We start from the raw sequence: 22,209 nt of genomic DNA, 5'->3' as shown, positions 1-22,209 counted from the left end.
AGAACTCGCTCTACCAGAATCACTGTTTCGTCTCATCCCCCACACTGCGTTCAACCACTACAATGTAGGTCACAAGAACCCTTTCACCCACCCACTCAACCTGTCACTCACCCTCCCACTCACCCACCCAGTCACTCACCCTGATACTCACCCACCCGCTCACCACATCGTCTGGTTCTCCAAGTTCGTATGATAACCTTGCTAGCTTCCAGAAACGTGTCGACTGTTATCTCTTACAACCATTGCAGTGCCGTCTGTTGTTTGCTGCTTGGCGTTTTGGGTTTATCGAGCCTGTACTTCAACAATCGCGTTAAAAAACTTAAGTAGATTGGTAATAATATTAAAATTAAATACAAATATTTTCATTTGCCCAATTTTAATAAGAATTGTTATTTTACCGAAGTTTATAGCAATCCTTGGACAATAGTGGTCAAGCTGGTCTGAATATAATTAGGTCAATATTTGAAGTTACACGTTACATTGAAGAAAAACACAATCTTTCTCGAAATATAACACTGTGAGTGTTGAGATCCCATCTACGTTGCGGTGCCTGCTGTACTACATTTCCTGGATACATAACATCATTTTATGGCTGTCCATCACGCCGCACACACGGTACTTTTGGGAGAATTTACAACGGAGGCAGCTGGCTAGCAACACTCCGCCCAAAGATTCTACATAACCCGCAGTGACCTTGTGGCATGATGTAATCTCTGCACATTTCTTACAAAAATACGAGATTTATACGGAATTCTCATATACAGTACTATATACGATTGCACGTGCTGTCAGATTTGTACATTTTATCAGTAAAATTACTTGACCCGTTTAAAGCAACAGAGCATTGTCCACAAAAGTCGAATGTGTTTGTGTGCCGTGTTCTACGAGTGAAGCTTGCTGCGCGGTCTACTTGATCTGAAGGAATGCGTTGAGGAATTGGCACGGCTGCCCAGAGCATAATGATCCCGAGTATAATCTGGTGCCAATCACATATTTAGTTTCCCTTACAAAATATCATCATGTTGAAAAGCTCTGCTTTGCAAAATGCGCTACGCTGCGCACAATATCCAACTGTGGCCGAGCATTTAATTTACAGCTGGAAAGATGCGACTTCTCATCCTCCTCAGGAGTTTGCTCAGCCCATCATTCCTGCCGGGTCGATACAATAAATGTCTTTAAAGGAAGCCCAAAGTGTTTATGTTTTGGAGGGTCTGACGAGAGGAATGTGGAATTTCCTCGACTGGCTCAGGGCCACGACAGAGTTCATTGTTCCCACATGCTCAAGTAGGCAGGCATCCTCATCTTGACTCCAACACTTGATGCATGATAGCAGCAGCAGATACTGGCTGTGTTTTAAAGCTCCATTCTGTAATGTCATGAATATATTTATATACAATGGCATGTTAGAAATCTGGATTTTATACACATACAATATGTATCATACATTCCAGCAACAATGCGTTGCTGGACATATAAGCTCATTAGACATCATTTAAATTCAAGATAAAACACATTCTTGGGGAAATTTTCCAGGACTAGACTTGACTGTGCTATAAAAATTACTTGGCACACGCCACTAAACGAATTCAAAAGGAAATAAACCGGGGCCTTATTTATACTACACTATTTAGCAAAGTGTATGGAGGGGGGAAACTGGGCAGACAGCTGCAGAAAAAGAGAGAGAATTTGGCTTCCAGCCCAAGTGCTCACCAGCAAACTCTGCCTGATGTTTGAATGTTGGCTGCGCATTAGCCCTGCCCTGCATTATAGTTCTCGAGACGGCCTCTCATGTTTTATATTGGCCGCGTTTGGGGAATCGCTCTGCTCAGAGGTCTATCTCCTCGCTGGAAAATGGTGTTTCGTTCGTACTCGACTCCTCCGTCTCTCTTCCCGTGGGGTGGTGGAACCCACGCGGGCCCAGCTCCCTCTCTCTCTCCCCTCCACATGATGCACTCCGAGGCCAGCGAGCTGTTGTCTTTGGACGTCCGTTTCGAATGAGGCCGAGCAGCCCGGCCAGCGTTTGATTGGAAAAGGATGGAATGGCGTCAACGGAGCGTGGAGTCGGGCACGGCAACGGTGGCTGGGTCAAGGCACGGGGTCCACACTTTTATTGTCCCTGAACTGGGATCGAACTTCTGCACGGTAATACGCGAGACTCTTCCACCATTCTCTACCGCGCGTTGGCAACGAACATTGATTCGGGTGTCATCCTGGACGCCACCATATCCATTGAACAAAAAACACGCGCATCTTCTCATCAGTTTCAACTTTTGTTTAAAATAAATCTTGTTTATATTTTGTATTTTATATTTATATCTTGTTTAAAATCTATTTTTAAATATTTAATCCATGCTATGCTGGGGAGGTCACGTACCATCACTGACGAGCAGTTGATTTTTTTTCTGAAAATGGTTAACACGAGGACACGCATTTGAAAATATTACATTTTGGGAAAAAGTCACTGTCGTGGATTTCTGTCCGTCTCACACGAACAGTAATTCTCAGTTTCTGTCTTTCCAGCCACCAGATCGCGTCAGGTCTACGTGCTTCATTCGTTGCGCAGATACTTGCACATTTATTGAATCGTTTGTGCACTTCTCACCGTAATTCTATTGTGAAAATGAAAATATTCGGGCACAGTGGTACTTAATTTATACTGAGAGTGAGAATGTGCTGTGTAACGCAATACGCGTCGCATCACACCCAAGGGTAACAAGTGACACAACCCACCACCTCTCGCAGGACAAACACCGCGGTAACACGTGGCCACTGGTGGCACGGATAGAGGCAGGCCTGAGCCTCCAGCACGGCGCTGTGAACATCCCCTCCATCTTAGATTTGAAGCTTTCGTGACTGCAGGGATCCATACTCTTTGGTTCTATTTGGTAAAGTCACGTAAAAAAACAACAAAAAAATAAAAAAAATTCACGACGTTTCGGCTACAACACAAGTGGCCTTCATCAGGTGAAGGGACCAGACTGTCTAGAGGACAGCGCTGGAGTGAACACAGCCAAGCTCAGACCGCGACCTTTAAGCTGTGTGAGAGGAAGCAGAGCGCCTTGACAAAGTAATTAGCATAAAAATTAGCATTTAATTGGCGGACTCAGCATGATGAACGATGTAGAGGGGGGGAGCATGTGCAGACCGGCGATGGGGGAGGGGGGGCAGTTTACATATTGATGGTGTGAAAAGGGAATTTAAGCAGCTGCGAAAGTTTGGGATACCACTACTTGAAAAAATATACTGTACCATTGAAAATTAGTTTAATGTTTGGTTTGATTCAGAACATCTTTCCAATGGTTGCTTAATTTGAAACCATCCTCTCGGTTGAAATTATGTCTGTGTTTGTAAATCTGAAATGCCTCGTGAACAAATCGCATCAGCATGCACACATGCACGGCGAACAACTATCACCATCACATTTTTGATTTAAAGCTTTCGTGACTGCAGTAATTCATATTCTTAGTTTTTTTCGGTAAAGTCACGTTGTTTCTCTTCAACGTGACTTTACCGAAAAAACTAAGAATATCACCATCACAGTTGCTGAGTACAGGCCCAATGGTGTATAACTCAAAGTGGCCAGCAACCAAGGTCACGAATGGGTCAGTAGAACAGCCAACGCGTTTCTAGAATTGAGCAAAGTTATAGGAACTTGACAACAGAGGTCAAGGACTCGGGTAATCAGACTGCCTGTTTGGTCTCATCCACGACGTGTTCAACCACCACACTGCAGGGAAACAACAATACACTAACCAACTCACTCACCACTCTCTCGCCCCCTCGCTCACACAACCACTCACCACACTACAGGTCACATCATTTCTCGTTCTGCTTCTTCCCTCGCACTGCTAGACTTTGGAATTCCCTCCCATCATCGTATATTTTTCCAAGCCCGTACAATAACCTTTCTCAATTCAAGAAATGTGTTAACTCCTATTTCAACTTTGATGGCAGTGCTGTCTTGCTGGCCGCTTGACATTTTGGGCCTTTGGGCCCGGGCTCAACAACTGCGTTTAAAACACACACACAAGGAATTCTCATTGTACTGACACGGCCGTACATAATCCACGAAATACACATTGTAGAACGTGCGTTTAATGCGCGCGTATTTCCTGAGCGACTGGCCCGAGGGCTCCCGTCGTGAGCCGCCCCGTGGGTGGCTTTAGAAGGTCGAGAGTTCAAACTCCGCAGTGGGCCCTCTCCTGGGCATTTTTAAATCCACAAGTAAATTGGTACCAACTGTCCCAGAACTGTGCCGTGATCGAGGTTTAGTTATTCCCGCTGCCGGCGCACCGCCGTCTAACAAAATATTTACCGGAGCCCACGTTGTTTTTTTTCTTTCATCAAACACCGAAGAACTGGCTCGTGAAACTCAACTTTTTGTGTAAGCATAGTTGAATGTTGTTGTTATAACGATGGTGAGATATGCACATATGAGAACGGCGGTCAGAGAGAGTTTTGTGAATGGGATATTAAACTATGCCATGCGGACTCACAACGATGTCTTAATTTTTCACACCGGTGACCTGCCCGAACGCTGGTTACAACGGACCGTATTTAACCAGCGCACACGGATTGCCCGACAGCCGCCTGTGTCAGCTACCCCATGGACCTTTGTCTTGCTTATCCACGAGCGGCATCACGGTGGCTCGGCCGAGGCCACGAGGAATACCGCGTGCAGGTCACGAGCGACGGCACGAGGCTTGCGAGGGAGGGGAGGCGACGTGGTCCGATGCGCGCCTCACGCCCCGCGGCTCTCATCCGCGACGTCCGGGCACAGAGGGACGCGCCGGGCGGCTCACGGCGCGTGTCCGCGCTTACGATGCCAAGCGTCACGCATTTGCATCGCGATGTAATTTACTGTCGGAGTATTACTCGACTGTCACCCCGCGATCTAAAGATAAAAGGGTCCTATTAGGTATACACTTAATTTATGCTTCATATTAATGCGACATTTGATTACTTAACCCCTTGTGAGCATCTGTTCATATATGTGTCACATTGTGTTTATAAGATATTACATAGGCTGCACTATTCGATTCACCCACTTGCCACCAATTCAAGCTTCTATTGCCTGCGCGTGTACGTGTGAATGTGTGCGTGTGGGGAGCGGTAGTGTAGCGGTTAGCGCGCTGCGCTACGAACCTGGCCACCCGGGTTCGATTCCCGCTCACGGTCAACACCATTGACGATTATCTGAACTGGTCCTGGGCCTCCTCTATGAGTATGAGGTGCGATGTGTAAACATCGCCACGAGGGAGACAAAGGCGGCCGGGTGTGGTGTTGGCCACCCATCCCCTCGAGTGCTGTGCCAGCCTTCATAGGTGATCTCTAACAGCACTTGCCCCTACAGTCTGTTACAGGCTATACGGGGGATCTTTGTCTGTGTGTGTGCATGTATTTGGGTGTGTGTGTGCGCGCAGGTTTTATGGAGTGGTAATGCAGTGCTGAGCACGATGCGCTACGAACCTGGCTACCCAAGTTCAATTCCCGAATATTTGTCCTGAAACTCCCTTTGTATCTTGTGTAAACCTTCGCACTGGGGAAACAAGGGTGGCCGGGTGTGGTGTTGGCCTTAATAGGAGTTTGCTAACAGCGCTTGCCAACGATCTGGATGTCTATACAGAGACCTTTGTCTTTGTGTGTATGCGTGGATCTGGGTGTATGTGTTTCTTTGTCTTTGTGCAAATCTGGCGGTCACGCTCAATGAACACGCGCCGTCACAATTAATTTACTTTTCGCAAAAATGACAGGACATGCACTTGAATACTATGAGATCTATTTGCATAAATCCCATATAAAAAAAAGTGGCACTTGCCCAATATAGGCAAGTATTATATCACTTAGACTACCAGACAATCCGCGTTCGTTGTGTTTGTCGACCGTACATGATCACACCTTGCACCCGCCCTGGCGGTCAGCTATTAGGGCCCATTAAGGCGCAACCCTCTTTAAACGGGGAGCCTGCTGCCACCAATAGCTCCGTTTCTCCCCGCAAGTCACGCCGGCGCTAATGGGGTAATTTGCACCCCGTGGCACCCCCTTTCGCTGGCGACAGTGACAAACGACGAAAGCAAGGAACCCTGCTGGCGGACGCCTGGCAGATTTGTGGGGGCGCGACGGAGCCAGGGGGCGGTAGGGAGGGGTGCGGACGGCGGCGCTGCTGCTGCTGCCGCTGCTGCTGCCGCTGCTGCTGCTGCTGCGGCAAGAATCCATCACGCCTGGCAGACAGCCCGGCCCCGCGAACTGTGGCTCTATAACATCATTTCACGGCGTGTGCCATTATGCCAGCGGATGGTAATGGATGCTGCCCATTGCCTCGGCGGTCCTCGCTCTCCCCACACTTTGGGGGTGGTGTCATGTCTCTGTTGTGGTGCTAATGGGAAAAACGCCTGGCCGGGCTGCCTGGTGACGGGAGGTAGCGGGAGAGCGATGTGCGGCACAGGGCGCCTTTAATTGGGAGGCTGCGACGGCGCGCCGTCTAAACGCTGCACATTCACTGACCTCAGCTTTTCCGCAGGCCATGAGTGCTCACCTCGTATGAATTTACACGCGAAACCCGGCTCCCTCTTCTATCCGAGCAGCCTTCATTTATTAATAATTTTCAGTTTAGGTTACGGTGTAAACGCGGGATTTTAATGTAAGGAATTTATTTTACGCTATTCTGCTTTTAATAAGACGAAATTATTTACCTAACCACAACGCCCACAGTCCATGCATTCTCGATGCCTTGTGAAAGCGCAGAGCACAACATGAGACGTTATGCCAGGTTACTGTGGGGCGCTTACATTTGACGGAATGCACGCAAATTACATGAGGAGTTACAACAAAGTGTCCAGGCAGTCCACTAACCTGGCCGATGCAATATTTGTGCCCCAGGCACAACTACTGATTTCAACGCCATGGCTGAATCTTACCCAGCGTGAGACATTTATGCACTGCCACCGACGACTCTTAACTGGCACGCATCTCACTCCACCCTGCAGGGTGTGCAGTGGCGAATTGTAGTTTAAACAAATTGCGAATGTGCCTGCGCCAGACACAGGAATGCAGAAATACTAGCAGAGGGTGTTAGACAGCAAAAGTGGCAGCTTTCAGTGGCACATCATCACATGTTGATGCTTTGCCAGGAACCTTGACTTGGAATTTTCTAATATTGGCTTCTGCCCAGCGGTGTTTATCACTAAATACTCAGCCCCAGCGCACGGGGAGCTATGAAATGGAAAAAGGATTTTGAGAATTTGTTATCCAAATCTCCGCAGCCTTCGACGGGGAGTTATTTGACTGCTGAAAATAGCTATAATGGTCGGGGTCTGCGTGCACATCACTTCTGTCGAAATCGCGCCTGCTTACGAGCATTTCATTCAAATCCTCCGGTATTCTCTAATTTGTCGGCGCTGTCAGGATTAGGGAAGGGGCGATTACATTGTTGGCCCCCGTGAGTGAGGCTCGAGCGAGATGCGCGATCCCCTAGGGCGCGTTTGTGCTTGCGTCCCCACCCGGCCGAGCTGTCAATCTGACTGTGGGGGGGCCCTAATCCAGCCCCGAGGCGGCGGCGGCGTCCGGCTCCCCGCGCTCCCTGCGAGCCTCCCCCTGCAGTCTCAACACACGCAGACGCCCACGCTCAGGACGGCTGCCACCGCGCAGCGGCCTTCACATCGCGTTGCAGCGCGAATCATCCAAATATTGGGCGGCGCAGTGGGTAACACTTGTGCCTCACAGCGAGAAGCGCCTGGGTTTGATTCCCTTCTCGGGGCACCGGTGTGGAGTTTGTGTGTTCTGCCCCTGTCCTCCGTGGTTTCATCCGGGCTCTCCAGTTCCCGTCCACAGATAAAAAGGCGCGCATTGTGACTGGTATTGGCCAAACGTCTCAACGCTAAAATAAACTGCGAATAACTCAAATGGGATCACAGAAAGCAACACTGCCACCTCCTGCAACAACTTGGCAGGACCCTCCTGAAAGAGAATCTTGAGCCTCAGTGAAGAATATCTGGGTAAACAAGAATTACAATACACGGAGGTCACACCTCGGTGTCCATTGTGTGAGCGGCCACGTATCTCAATATCTTAGTAGGATCTCACCGAGATCAATTATGTGAATTATAAATGAGACGTTGTTGCATTGTGTGTTTGACACACCCTCTGTGTCCACGGTTCGCAATCTGCCCGGACCCGCGCACCACTTGAAACTTTCTCGCGAAACGCCGTGCCGTAAACATGTGGTGTTTGAGAAGGAAGTCGTATCCGTGACAAACTATTGGTGATACTTCGCTGTGTGCTTTAAAACAGGTCCGTTGCTCGAAACGTCGCGCATGCTATCTACGTTGTTTCCTTTCAATGGCACGGTGTTTTTGACGAACGCGCCGAGTTCTGTTGGAGTCTCCCACCGTTGCGTGGCTCCACTCTGCACGCTGGGAGCCACTGCCTTGCTCGACGCTTCAACAATTAATCTCGCGATGTATTGTAGTCATCTTCGTGTTCGATGAATACTGCTCTCATGCAGGATTACTTTTGTAATGAATATACTTTCTTGTTTATGCTCAAATGTAGCTTTGGGACCCTTTCACCAGTATCAAGATATTGAATGATAAAAGGGCATAATTGCGTCACAATGCTAACATGTAAATCTGCCTACGGTAATTTTTGTTTTAACATGAGTCGGTATTCAGGTTGATCCATGTCAAATCGGCACTCAGGAGACAAGCATCTCCATGCATGGCTTTGAGCCGGTGGTGGAAATTCCACATTCTCGTTGCGAGAACAGTCTATCCAGATAACGATCAACATCGCTCTATCAATAGTAGTCACTGTACTAATAGTCAATGGTTTGACATGTTTTCATTAATTAAAATGAAGAAATGCGATTCTTCAAGAGGAAATAAAGGAGAACACACAAGCGCGTGTGTACGTGTGAATGCGCGTGCGCATGCTGACATCAGTCTCCAAAAATAAATTTTAATTATAAAATAAAAGTTGGGAAATTGACTTAATGATAGCAATCTCTCTTCTGTTAGAAAGGAAGCGGAGCAGCGTCTCTGGAGAGTGCTCACACAGACCGAGGCGAAACTCCGCGTGAGTTATTGGAGCAAAGTGAAGCACAGCCAGGGAGCAGCAGCAACAAGGTCCGTCAGTCCGCACAGCGGCACGAGCCCAAGGCGCGGCCCTGCAAGCAGCTCACTCGCCCCGCTGCTGCTGCTGCTGCTGCTGCTCGCGGAAGCGCCTCCACTACCGACCTCGAGGGGGTCTATGCACTGATCTACCACGACGGGTTGGAAGAGCCGAGAGTACCCACACTACCTGCCCATCTACCGTGGAGGAGTCGTGTTCACTGTTGGGTGGACAGGGGCGATGGGGGACAACTGAGAAAGTCGCGCCGTTATCTCAACTGCTGCGCCGGAAGGTGGAATCGAACCGGCATCCCCGCGTCTCACCAGAGCAGCAGCAGTAGCAGCAGCAACAGCAGCGCCTGATAGGGAAGGCGTCGCGCCCTGCGGTATGGTCAAGGTTAACCGCGCCTGGTGCAGAGGTCGTGCTGAGATGGAGCAGTGAAACCCAGCCCCGCTAAGTGCTCCAGGTGCCGGCTGGGAGATGCAGTGCGATAGGCCTCCTGCAGCCCTCTACCCAGGCCACGCGGGAGCAGGGGAGGGAGCAGAGGAGCGAGACCTCAGTCTCCGGTGTTGCCAGATCAGAAGTTCGCCCAGCGTGCAGGGACAAATAGAGTTAAGATACTCTGCATTAATACAGATATGTTTTAAGGGGTGAAATTTTGTGGAATAGTGTTTCCCCTCCGAAATGAAAATCCTGGCAACAATTGTTTCGCTATACATCGCAGGATCATTATAGGTGACGGTGGCTGGGGGAGGTCTTCGTCCAGCAGTGGATTAACCACAGCTGATTATGAATTGTCTCCTGACTCAATTGTTCGCGAGTCAACGCATCTTGCCACGGAGTGTGCTGCTGGCCGCATCGAGATACTCAATCACCCATCAACCAAGAACTCAACGATGTCATCTTGCCACCGCCAAAGTCAGTGCCTATTCCCCTTCGGGGATCACCGTCCTAGATTCTCACCATTATCCGGAGGAATGCTGGCGAACAGAGTGGAACAACGCGGACGTCCAGAACAATCAACTCATTCGAGACCCAAATATCGCACCTCCTGGCTTCTACATTCCTCAAAGACACTGGTGGAACCATCAACCGCATCAGAACAACAACAGACCAAAGCACACATCTCCTTCATTAATGTAAAATTAAAAGCAAGCCGCAGAAGTGCCGCGCCGCGCGAGAGAGACTCCCGTCGTAGGCGCCGGACGACCCCGGACGGCGCCGAGCGCCACGACGCCACTCACAGCCCCTCGGTGTTGACGCAGCAAAGCATTGCGCTCATTGTGTCAATCACGGCCACAAGCAAGCCAACAAATAAATAAAGAAATCGCCAAACATGCTACCGGGTCAGGGCGAGTTCGTTTCTTCCAAAAGTGTAGCCGCAACGTTGCTTTGAATGGGGTACGGCACAACGACTTAAAGCCCTGTTATTAAATGTGTGCTTTGTATCGAAGTAAAATAGAGTCAAAATGTCTCGCGGCTTGGTTGGGAGATGCGTCTCTCCCATTGGTGACCTTGAGCCAATTCTAGATTTAAAGCTTTCGTGACTGCAAGGATCCATACTCTTTGGTTCTATTCGGTAAAGTGACTTTACCGAATAGAACCAAAGAGTATGGACCTTGAGCCAGTACAAATTCCACAGTCCTATGGCAGAGGACAGTCTCTGAGAAAACATCGACCAACTACTTCCCACAAAGTGGTGCTCATCATCAACCCAAGAGGGATGATGTTCCCGATCAACCTTCAACTGGGATCTGAATTTACAGAATTCTGATCGGGTCAAGTGCTTCGCATGAACATCCCCAGAATAAACAAACAGTGCATGTGAATATAAGAAGTGTCTTCCCATTCAAACGACCCTGAAATCAGCACTTACTCTTCGCTGTGATACTCAAGTACTACTTTGGCCATGGATGATTTTCTTCTTCACTGTTGCTGCTGCACTACATTCACTCTTACTGTTACACATCATTCACTCTTACGGCTACATATCATTCACTCTTACTGCTGCACATCAACAGTGAATGAGGCTCCAGCTTCGGTAATACGTCTTCTTGTGTGTAATGAATATTAAAAGCTGCCACGCTTGCACTGCTCCTAAGTCAACACAGCTCATTTTCGTTGCTTTTCGAGTTATGCAAAGTGAAACTAGCTGAATATTTTTGGCCGCAGGCATTCATAAAAAACTTTGTCATATTTCGTTCAGTAAATAATAACAACGCACCCAAGCATTACACAGCGTCCAATGTGCTGGTAACGCGCGTGCGTTTGCAGATCAGAGTCGCGTGTTTTCCTCATTGCGCAAGTGGCCTTCTCAGCGCTCGGGTAAGAGGGAGGCAACCGCGTGGCCCCCGTGGCACACATTTACAGTGGCTGCTTGAGCCCCACGGCTGTCAGGGATGATGAATGGAGCGAACGACCGTTCTGGGCATCGGAGCAAAATCGGAGCATGAAAGCCGCTCAAACGCGAGTGCGAATGGAAGCTGCGCGTATGTACAAGTTGTCAGAGACCAGCACCGAATGGGTCATGCTTATTAAGGCAGGGAGATCATTTTCCCCCCTCGCTTGTTGTTGTAAGGAGGGTTTTATTGAGCGTGGTGTTTTAAACATTATTTCACTCCTGTCCGATCCGCTGTCCTTACACGATTGTTATTCCAAGCTCCCCTCCATGGCCCCTCCAGCTCACGACAGAAGAGAGGGGAGAGGTGCGGGCAGCAGCTGTAGTGAGCGGCGCTGCGCCGTGGATTTAAGCGAGGAATTCCGCACGCTCGCGCAATAACTTGGGGGCAGAGCCCCCCAGGGATTGCCCTCATCGCTATTCTTAAGGGAGGTGGGTGAACAAAAGTTAGATTTTGGAATGCATTCCATATTAATTATAGGGTATATGTTACTGGTTAAATCAAGTTTGTAATATCGGCTTAACAAGATCAACAATTCGGAAAAATGTAGCTTTATTGATAACCTATTAGTATTGAGCCATTCATGCCGCTAATCACCGGTGACGTATTTCACGCTTAATTTAACAAAGCAAACACGCTGTATACCTGAGGATACGCATGTGTTATTGGAGTGCAAACCATACTACACGCAATATAAATGTGGACTGGTACACGCATGCATCTAATACACACAAGGACAAGCTACAGGTTTAAAATTGCCTGCTGCGACAGGAAATTTGTGGTTAAGTTTCAAACAACTACAGTCGCTAGAAAATAGTTCTCCACTTTGATTCTACATGTCAATATATTTTATATTCAACAACTTTGCCGCAATGCTTAGTATTGCACAACATTGTTGAGAGGAATTCACCCACAGAAGAAAGGGTCATGAGTCAACGTCTCTCTCTGATAGAATTTCGTTTACCATGGAGTGATGCTCGTCACCACTGGTCGCCGGTACACATTCCACATTACCACGGTGTGAACCAACACATTAATGGGATGAGCACTGTTGCCTTCCTACAAAGTGGTACTAATCTAACAACTCTGGAGGGATGATGGACTGAGTTGACCCCTGACCATGACTTAAACTCGCAACCTTCCTAATTGCGAGTCAAACGCTCTGACCACAGCACCACCTGGCACGACTGAGACGCTTACCAGCTTGGAGGATACTGCCCAGCCAAGAAAAACAACCCTGTTTAAAAACACAACGAATAATGGAACGTAACCTTCAACACGAAGACAGTAAAGCAGCATTACCTTGAGAGCCATGAGCAGGGATTATTCCCGAGAGGGCACGAGGTGGCGCGTCGTCCCCAAGGGCAGCCTCGCACCTCGTGATGGACTCGTGGCAACTGGAGCACAACCCTTTATAGCTCGCCTACAGTTCCAAATACCTTGGCTCGAGTTAAAATACAACAAAAAACACTCTTAAAAAAATTCCAACAGACGTCTTTTATTATTTGGCTTCACACGTTCCGATAGGAAGAAAACATTGTGAGAAACGTCTAAAAATGTATTTCTGCGATCCCGCTGGGCCACTGAAGCTTACACAGGTGTCGCAGACATCGTCGCAGAGCCGAGGCCTGTCTTGTTAATCTGTTTTCTACATTAGATCCCCGTTCAAAAACACAGTGACTTCATCATTACACTGGGCGAAGTATATTAAAAAAACACGTGCGAGCTGTGATAATGACGTGCGCAGCATCGAAACACAAATGGAGTCTGTATCAAATAGTGGCTTAAGCGGGTGGAAGGGATGGGAATGAATTACAAATAAATACAAATGGCAAAATAATAAAAACGTAAGTCTTATTCTGAAATTCATCACGGCAAACATTTGTGTTGATTCATTTTAAATTACATGTTAATGAAAAACTGAAGTCATCAGTATCATTACTATTCCAGATGCGTCCCCCACAACACTTATTGCATACAACAAAATGCAATTTAACATCGCATAAAATCCAAAAACTATACCATTGAGAATTTATGTTTCTTTTCAGCTTTTAATCACGTTGGCAAATTCGCTGACAGGTGCACTGGTATATTAGCACTGTGATATTAGCACTGTAATATTAGCACTGTGACATTAGCACTTTTAAATGAGCAATGCATATTTTAATTGTGACAAGTATGACTCTAATTTGTGTTGAGACTCAAGCTCCGTCAGTAAAAGTGAGATTCACACACTTCCGATTACAATTAGGGCTGGGATTACTGCAACATTGCTCATTGTATTCATTACAGAGGTGAAATTCGGCAGCGATAACTTTGGCGTAGTGGCAAAACGGATACAAATCGCATGAGCATTCAACAAACACTCTACACATTACAGTTAATACCATAATCTGCCTTGCTCAATCCACCGATGGATGAAGGCCTCCCCAAGCCACCACCATCTCTCACGACCCTGCGATGTAATTATCCACCCAGCACCTGCACCGGAACTCAAATTATTGCTCCATCTCCTTGGGAGCCACGCTCTCGGTTTATGGTGACCTGATTTGTGCATGCTATACATTTCATGATTGCGATTATGCTGCTCATTGTATATGACACTGACACAACTGTACGATATTTTTTGTAACACATGGGGTGTAATAAATCGAGTATTTCATCAGCTTTTGGAACATTTGTTTGCGTCTGTTTTCACAGTGGCTTATGGGAGGAAGTCAAATTGCACCGCTTCTTTAAATCCGTTCCCAGCAGCTTCATCTTCGGAGCATCTCCCTCCCCCACCCCCCTCCACAATTGTCACCGGTAGCAGGACACGCACGCACACACGCACGCACACACGCACGCTTTCACCGTCCGTCAATGGCACCGTTGTTTTGGACTGTTCCCCGTGCAGTCACTCGAGGTAGGGGCCGGGTTGGCGGAGGGAGGACTGGGATTGTTTTGGCTCTGCACAAAGTTGCCTGGGCACAGTTAGAGTACGTGAAGTGAACACTGGGCCAGGCACTGCTGGGCCGCAGGTTAAAGCGCCATCGATGGCTTGGCATACGGCAAGTAAAGCTGTGCCTCCCATCAGACACGAGTGAGCAGACATTGCAAGTAGAAAAAGGTATTATAAAGAAGTAAATTGTAGTGATTTCAGAAGTAGTTCTGGTATTTCCCTTCTGGGATCATTCACGGACAGAGATCCAAATGGAAATTTCACGACTTGATGCCGATAATACAATTGGAATTTAATTACAGGAAATACTCAAAATGTCCAAGTCTCCCTGCTCTAACAAGAATAAATTGCTCATCATCTCTGCTGGCAGCTCTTAGGAATGGACATTCCGAATTATCATGGTGTGGGCCAATCTCTCCATCGCCATGACGGGCTGAGTTGATTCGCAACTGGAATTTATACTCCCCACGATTAAATAATGTATACTCCACCGTTACCTGATGGTATGTGCGTATTGCTGTAAATACCAGGATCAGGTGTGAACGTCAGACCGTCGCAGTCTATCCTACCCCGACGTTTGTTCCGATTACAATCATTAAGCAGAGGGCAGCATCATAAGGGTAGGCAAACCGTATAACGTACGAACATGCCTGAGATACTTTAAGGATGTGTTCACCTGACCATCGCACAACAAATGCAGTGACCCAGTGAAGCGCCACCTGCATGGGAAACGTGGCTTGACGATGACGACCACAGGGGAACTCCGCCACAGCGCACCGGGGCCACGCTGATGCCACTGCGCTGACAGAGACGGCTTAGGTGAAGCAGTGCTGGCTGCGCTTACACGATGCAAGTCACTGGCACACACTTGACGAAAGACCGAATGCATATGACCGGGATTAATCAGAGTTACCGTGAAAGGACAATCGGTTTGATTCCCGTTCATTGCATTGGCGGAACCGTGCCGGCTGTACTGTCTTCAAGCCAAATGTAATCAATGATGGCCTGCTAGAATGAGCATTGAGGCGGTGTCCATCTCCCGTTTACAGCCCCAAGCCAGAGGTGGAAGTTCCACTTGCTATGGTGGGGCGAGTCTATCCATGGAACGGCCTCTGTTAAATTCCCCACAAAGTGGTATTCATTTTATAAAGCCCAGAGGGATGATGGGCTGAGTCAACCCACAACCAGGATTTGAACTCGCCGCCTTCCCATGCGGACGCTCGCTCTACCGCTGAACCGCCATAAGTCCTATGGGTTACAGATGCCTTACAAATCATGAGGTTGACTGACTATATAAAATAACAGCACTAAGACCTGAGTTGCATACCCGGATATGGATAGCATCTGTGGAAAGTGACGTCGAAACCAGTCGTTCCCCCACATTCACCCCATCAACCCCCCGCATTGACCAGCGTGGTGAAGTATGGTCAAACAACCCCTATGACCAACATGGTGGTGAGATCTTCATCTGGCAGGGGATTGACAGGGACTGTAAACAATTGCTCTGGCACAAAGGAAGAGCTCCACCCGCCAAAACTAAAACGGAAAGCTTTCCAACTTTACTTTTTCCAACCATCACCGTTTGCGACGGAGTTAATTTATGCTCCATTAATTTGCACTTAACAGCGACGTCACTCACTTTGGGGCGCAGGAGACGCCGCCGAATCCCTTGTGGCGCGGCCAAAAGTAAACGAGGCTGGCAAATCTCAGAGCACAGCCACAAAAAAAGGAAAACTCAATCAGCGAGAAGGAACTGAGTGCGGAGACGAAGCAGGAGGGGACCCAGGGAAAACACTCCGCGATGTTCAAGGCCAGAAGCTTTTACTGCTGAACGTAAAGCTGTCCGCTCATTTCCTAATCTACCCATTACATTGCCTGTGATGGATGCGGCAGCTTATGGAGTGCTTTTCCACCACGTTTCATGGGCATACGATACAAATTTTAAAATTACCCTGTGAACTATGCAGAGTATTATCCCATAAGAGTACTTACTAGCACACGCTGGAACTGTTCGTTGCGAACGCTGCGTTCGTTAAAGCACGTCTCCAGTTATTGCACTCCAAACGTTTTGTCAATTAGGAATTATATGAATTGCGTAAAGCAGTATTTTTAAATATCTTGTGGGTAAACGGTCAACACATTTCTGCAGTATTTTCAGTGGATATGTATGCGTGTATGACGCATGTACATTGCAGACGATTAATGATACACAGCACAAAAATATTCTCATTTAACAGAGTTTAACATACCGTACACAAATAAGTGTGCATATAAACTTGGAGAGAGAGATGCATGCTTGGATACACTGAGACAGAGAAACGTACGGATCAGGGGACACGTGCAAATTGTAGAAATCACGTTGACCGTGAAGGGCGATGAAGCAGCACTGGACAGGAGGCATCGCCGTAAGGGGCCGTGGCTGACGGACGAGGCTGGGAACGGAATGGCAGTAAATTGCGGGGACGTGCCAGAGAAGACCGCCGCCGCGGAAATGTAGAAATGAGATCAGCTTGGGTGCAGAAGAGCGATTGTGGGGTGGCGATACAGAGAGTAAACCAAACTATACAGCAATTTTTTAATGACCAGGTAAAGCCCACTGAACTATTAACTCGTTTGCAGAGAACTGGCCACGCATGATAGCTCATCAGTGTGGCTTATATCGTGTGAGAATTTACAAGCGGCCAAATAACATAGGTTTCTAAACGTGGAGCGGAAAACCCGGAGGAATCGGAGTAAAATCCACACGACCACGGAGAGAGCACGCAAACGCCATATATACAGGCTCCAGGGTCAGGATCGAACACACAGCCTCCTGCATACCAGGTGAGGGAGATCACATCTCACGATCGCAGCACCCTCAAAAGACAGATGGCGACAGGGTGGCGAGGCATTCATCCAGCAGTAGAAAGGAAACAGCTGATGATGATGATGAGATATACTGTTAGAGACCGCCTATAATGACCAGCACTTATCCTAATGGTATGATGCAGTTAGGCAAGCAATGCAATTACAGTAGTCCACCACTGTCTCCCCATTGATGTCGGCACTTTAGACCACAGGCTGATTTGGGGCTAACTTGACAGACACAAAAATAATATAATGTGCATGACAAGAAAAATGTCAGAGTCTGTCCACAGGGGAGATGGAGCGATGAAATCAGTTTCTGTGCAAGTGCTGCATGGATTTGTTGCAATGCAGGATCGTGAGAGGTGGCAGCCGCTTGGGAAGGTCTTCCTCCAGCAGTGGACTGGGCATGGTTAATGAGGATGTTGAAGAAATGGAATTGAACTGCTATCCCGACACCAAAGCCATATAGGCTCGAACCCTCACAATTGTTGCCTATACAAATAACACACATTCACTGTAGAATTAAAACATTTATACATTACGTATATGCCTCCACAGCAAATACAAAGTAATGTAGAAGCAACAGCTTATTTTACTGATCTAACATATAAATCATTACACTGTTTTCTGACTTTGGTTTTCAATTTCAGAAATCCACCAGGGAAGAGACAATTTTAAAGGCATGTATTATGAACAAACGAACATCTTCATGGCTGACCTACGTGTATAGTATTACAAGAGCAAGGGTAAACAGCACAAGGAACCCTCCACAGCAGTTGACATTTGTGGCCAAATCCAGGTTTCCACACTGAGCAACCACCATGAGGTGATACAGAACATAATCCAAACCACAGAATACATCGCAAGCTGCTGTCCACCATGACTCGCATAGTCACACAGAGACCCGGACTTAAATAGACCCATCAGAGTGAAGAGAGACCCGAAGACTCCAGACGAGCAGCCTTGCTTAATTCTACATCGCCGGAAGGCAAAGAATAGACGACAAACTAAAAAAACGGGACCTTTAATGTTGCTTTTGAAGTTGCTGTATGAGAGCGAGGGGCAATGTGCACAAAACAATCATATTCTTAGTTCTTTCGGTAAAATATATTTTATTATTTTATTGTTTCCCTTCAACGTGACTTTACCGAAAGAGCTAAGAATATGAATTACTGCAGTCACGAAAGCTTTAAATCAAAACAATCATAGCTAAGCACATATCACTCAGGCATGTCAAGGTTTTGGCAGGTTGGGGAAGCTGATGGTGATCAAGATTCACCCTTCCACAATTGGATGGAACTGTCATGATTCATGGTAATAACTCAAATAAATCTTGACTTAAAGCTTTCGTGACTGCAGGAATTCATATTCTTTGGATCTTTCGGTAAAGTCACGTAGATAGGTTCGAATTAATAAAATAAACAAAAAAACTACGACGTCTCGATCACAACACAAGCGATCGTCATCAGGTGGAAAAAAGAGAAAAGCTGCTCAAGGTTTAAATTGGGTGTAGTCCAAGGGTCACAAACGAAGTGGACGGGGCTAGTGATGTTCATGTGAGAGATAAGCATGGTCATGTGAGAGCTTAGCATGGTCATGTGAGAAATTAGCATGTCAATGGAATAAATTAGCTTGTCAATGTGAGAGATTAGCATGTCAATGTAGGAGATTGGCATGTTGTGAGAGATTAGCATGTCAACGTAAGAGATAAGCATGTTGATGTGAGAGATTAGTATGTTCATCTGAGAGATTAGAATGTTCCTGTGACAGATTGGCATGTTCATGTGAGAGATTAGCATGTCAATGTGAGATATTGGCATGTCAATGTGAGATATTGGCATGTCAATGTGAGATATTGGCATGTCAATGTGAGATATTGGCATGTTAATGTGGGAGATCAGCATGTTAATGTGGGAGATCAGCATGTTAATGTAGGAGATCAACATGTTAATGTGAGAGATCAGCATGTTAATGTGAGAGATCAGCATGTTAATGTGGGAGATCAGCATGTTAATGTGGGAGATCAGCATGTTCATGTGAGATTACAGAGCCGCCGCCACGTCGAGGTCGGCGCGCGGAGGTGGCTGTGTTGGTGTGAGAAATCAACAGCCCCTGATGACGATCGCTTGTGTTGTAATCGAAACGTCGTAGTTGTTTTTGTTTATTTTTATTAATTTGAACCTATCTACGTGACTTTTTTGAAAAGAATAATTCAAATACTTTAAATAATAGATTATTAACTCGGTTGTATTGTACTGTTTGTTCCATTGCAAGTAATCTGCATGCATGCTAAACAATCACGTCTTACATGCTTGTATCATGAGCGTAAAAATCAATAAACTGTTACAGGTTCTCTAACAGCAGAACCTGAATCATTGTGGGCGAGTATCGTATCAATTTCACTTTCAAGGGTCACGGTGGATTTTTACAAACTTTCAAATCAAACTGAACATACACTGGTGCGCTTAGGGCCTGAGTATGATTTTTGCAGGCCGACATGCGGCAGGGAGCCTACATCAGGCTTTAGTATAATGGTGAGCACCGGAGATGTAATCCAGAGATCGACCACCTCTAACAGGTGTGGCTAAAATGGAAGAGTAGACCAAACACCACTCGAGTTCATTCTAGTGGAGGCCCTGTTGCCAAGTGGAGTGAGGGCAACACCTTCTCTAGCTTTACATCAGGCAGGGTAACATAATCATCAATCATTGATACCATTGGTTGCACTAAACTTGCAGTTAATTGGAACGCTAAGGCTATTGTGCTGCAAATATATACCAACATTCGTGTGAATAATCCTGGCAATTTGTGCACTTGTGTTTGCCAATGCTGCTGCTGTAACCGTGGGGGAGTTGATGGAAGACCGGTAAAGCAGACACTCCCTTTAGCACTTATTTCAGACAGTAGCATCGCAAGAAGTGACAGTAATGCAATCTACAGGGCATATTTGTTTAAACAAATGACATGTCAAACTAAAAATGTCGTGGCAAATTATGACAAGTTTTTAATGTATTTAAAGATCTTAACACTCTGAAATGCTGTGCAGTTATATTCTTTCAATTGTTTTAGAGTTCAAATAACAATTGCAAGTGTTCCTGGGATAAGACATAAGATAAGTGTTAAAACACCTGATTAACCTGCATGACTCACCACCTGCTAGCTCACCTGCTTACCTGTTGGCTATACAGCCTGTTTGCCATATCAATACAATCTTCCCATTGTATTTTTTAAACTATCCAACCCCACCTGCTCTATAAATTGTCTATAATTGGAATAACAGCTTCAAAAATAAAACCGTGTTTTTATGTGTTCAGCTGCTGGACAATTACATCTAGTTTTGTCGCATGGGGAGCAGCTGAACACAGCACCTTGTGAATGTACTACTTGTGCGTTACACATGGGGGAGGGGGGAGCCGTGGCACAGTTGTTAGAGCACTGCTATGAACCCAGCGATCAATTTTCTGGCGAGTGATATCTGAACTGATCCTGCCTCACGTCAACCCATACTGGCAAGCAAAGGTGAAGAATGGTCGATCAACCCCAATGATCGACGCGGCACGAGGCCTTCATTGGCAGTGCTGTAAGTTATTTATATTTAAAATTAAATTCGACCAGCATATTGCGATCGATGACCTCTGCAGAGTAACTCACACTTCACAAACATTCACTTAATTATTTTCCTCTATCAGCCATTCTGTATGAACATTTGTTGAGGAGTTTACATATTTAACCTTCATGGGTTGGCATGGTATGGCATTTTGCATATGTTTAGAGTGTCCAAAGTGAATAATATCAATGTAACAAATGACCCCCTTTGTGCTTCAATTGTGATTCATAGGAGAGATTTTAGTGATTGTAGAGGCATCTAGTGGCTGCAGGTGGTCACGAGAACTGCTTACAAATAGAAACAAGTTTAGTCATGCTAAATAAAGCGTTCATTGTGAGCTTATTTTATATTAATTCATTAATAGATTTAAGCATTACACCCGCAGTTCAGTCACAATACTTCGTGTTATGTTGCAGAACCACAAGATGGCGACAGATTGTGGAGGGCTTCATCCAACAGTGGATTAGCACGGCTGATGACGATTACCTACCAATACGCGTGTAAAAGTATGCAGGGTAAACAGTGTGCATGAAGCAACGCCACTTTTTAAACCCGTAAATGGCTTAATGTCACATCTTTGGGTGCCATATTTTAAAGTTGAAATGTCACGTCACGTGTTAAATTGTGCCACCGAGTTGAAGGAGGGCTCTGTCCAGTGCTCCAGCTTCCCCCTTTCCCCGGCGTGGGGAAGAGCCGGCGCTGGGTGCGCGTCGCGAGCACACGTGCACTACCACAACTTTTTTTATCCACGCAAATAGCCCATACATTAAAGCGGCTCAATATGAAATGGATGAAGTTTTATGGATGTCGACAATGCACATGTTAATATCAAATTCATATTTTTGCTATGCTGGGAAATGTCATATGGTTTATACAAAATTCCACAATAGCATCGTGTGTAACTGTCAAAAATTGTATTCGGAAATATACGCCAACACCTCTGAAATATTGAAACGATGAAGCTATTTCCTTAAATGTATTTTAAGCAGTTTTACTTTTGCAATTGCATTGCAGCTGCTATATACTTGAGTAATGTAATTACTTGTAGCAGGCGAGGTATTTTAATATTTCACTTTGGCTTGTGTGAAGGCAAGCCAGGTTCTCCCCACAAGACAAAGGAATGTCCACCTACAGTGGGCGCAAAACCCTATAGCATTGTGTTGTTTGTTATCCTTCCTCCCCGCACCTCCCGATTAGCACGGCTGGCTACGTATGGTGCGAAAGAAGTTCCACATATATACATAGCAATAACCGTAAAATTTCAACTGTGTGGTAGGGTGCTATGATAAGTTAAAGTTTGTAATTTT

This window comes from Petromyzon marinus, chromosome 3 (genome assembly GCF_048934315.1).
Source record: "Petromyzon marinus isolate PM22_M1 ecotype Great Lakes invasive population chromosome 3, UKy_Petmar_22M1.pri1.0, whole genome shotgun sequence".
Classification (NCBI taxonomy): domain Eukaryota; kingdom Metazoa; phylum Chordata; class Hyperoartia; order Petromyzontiformes; family Petromyzontidae; genus Petromyzon; species Petromyzon marinus.
The sequence above is the reverse complement of the archived record's forward strand: the minus strand, read 5'-3'. Positions refer to the sequence as shown.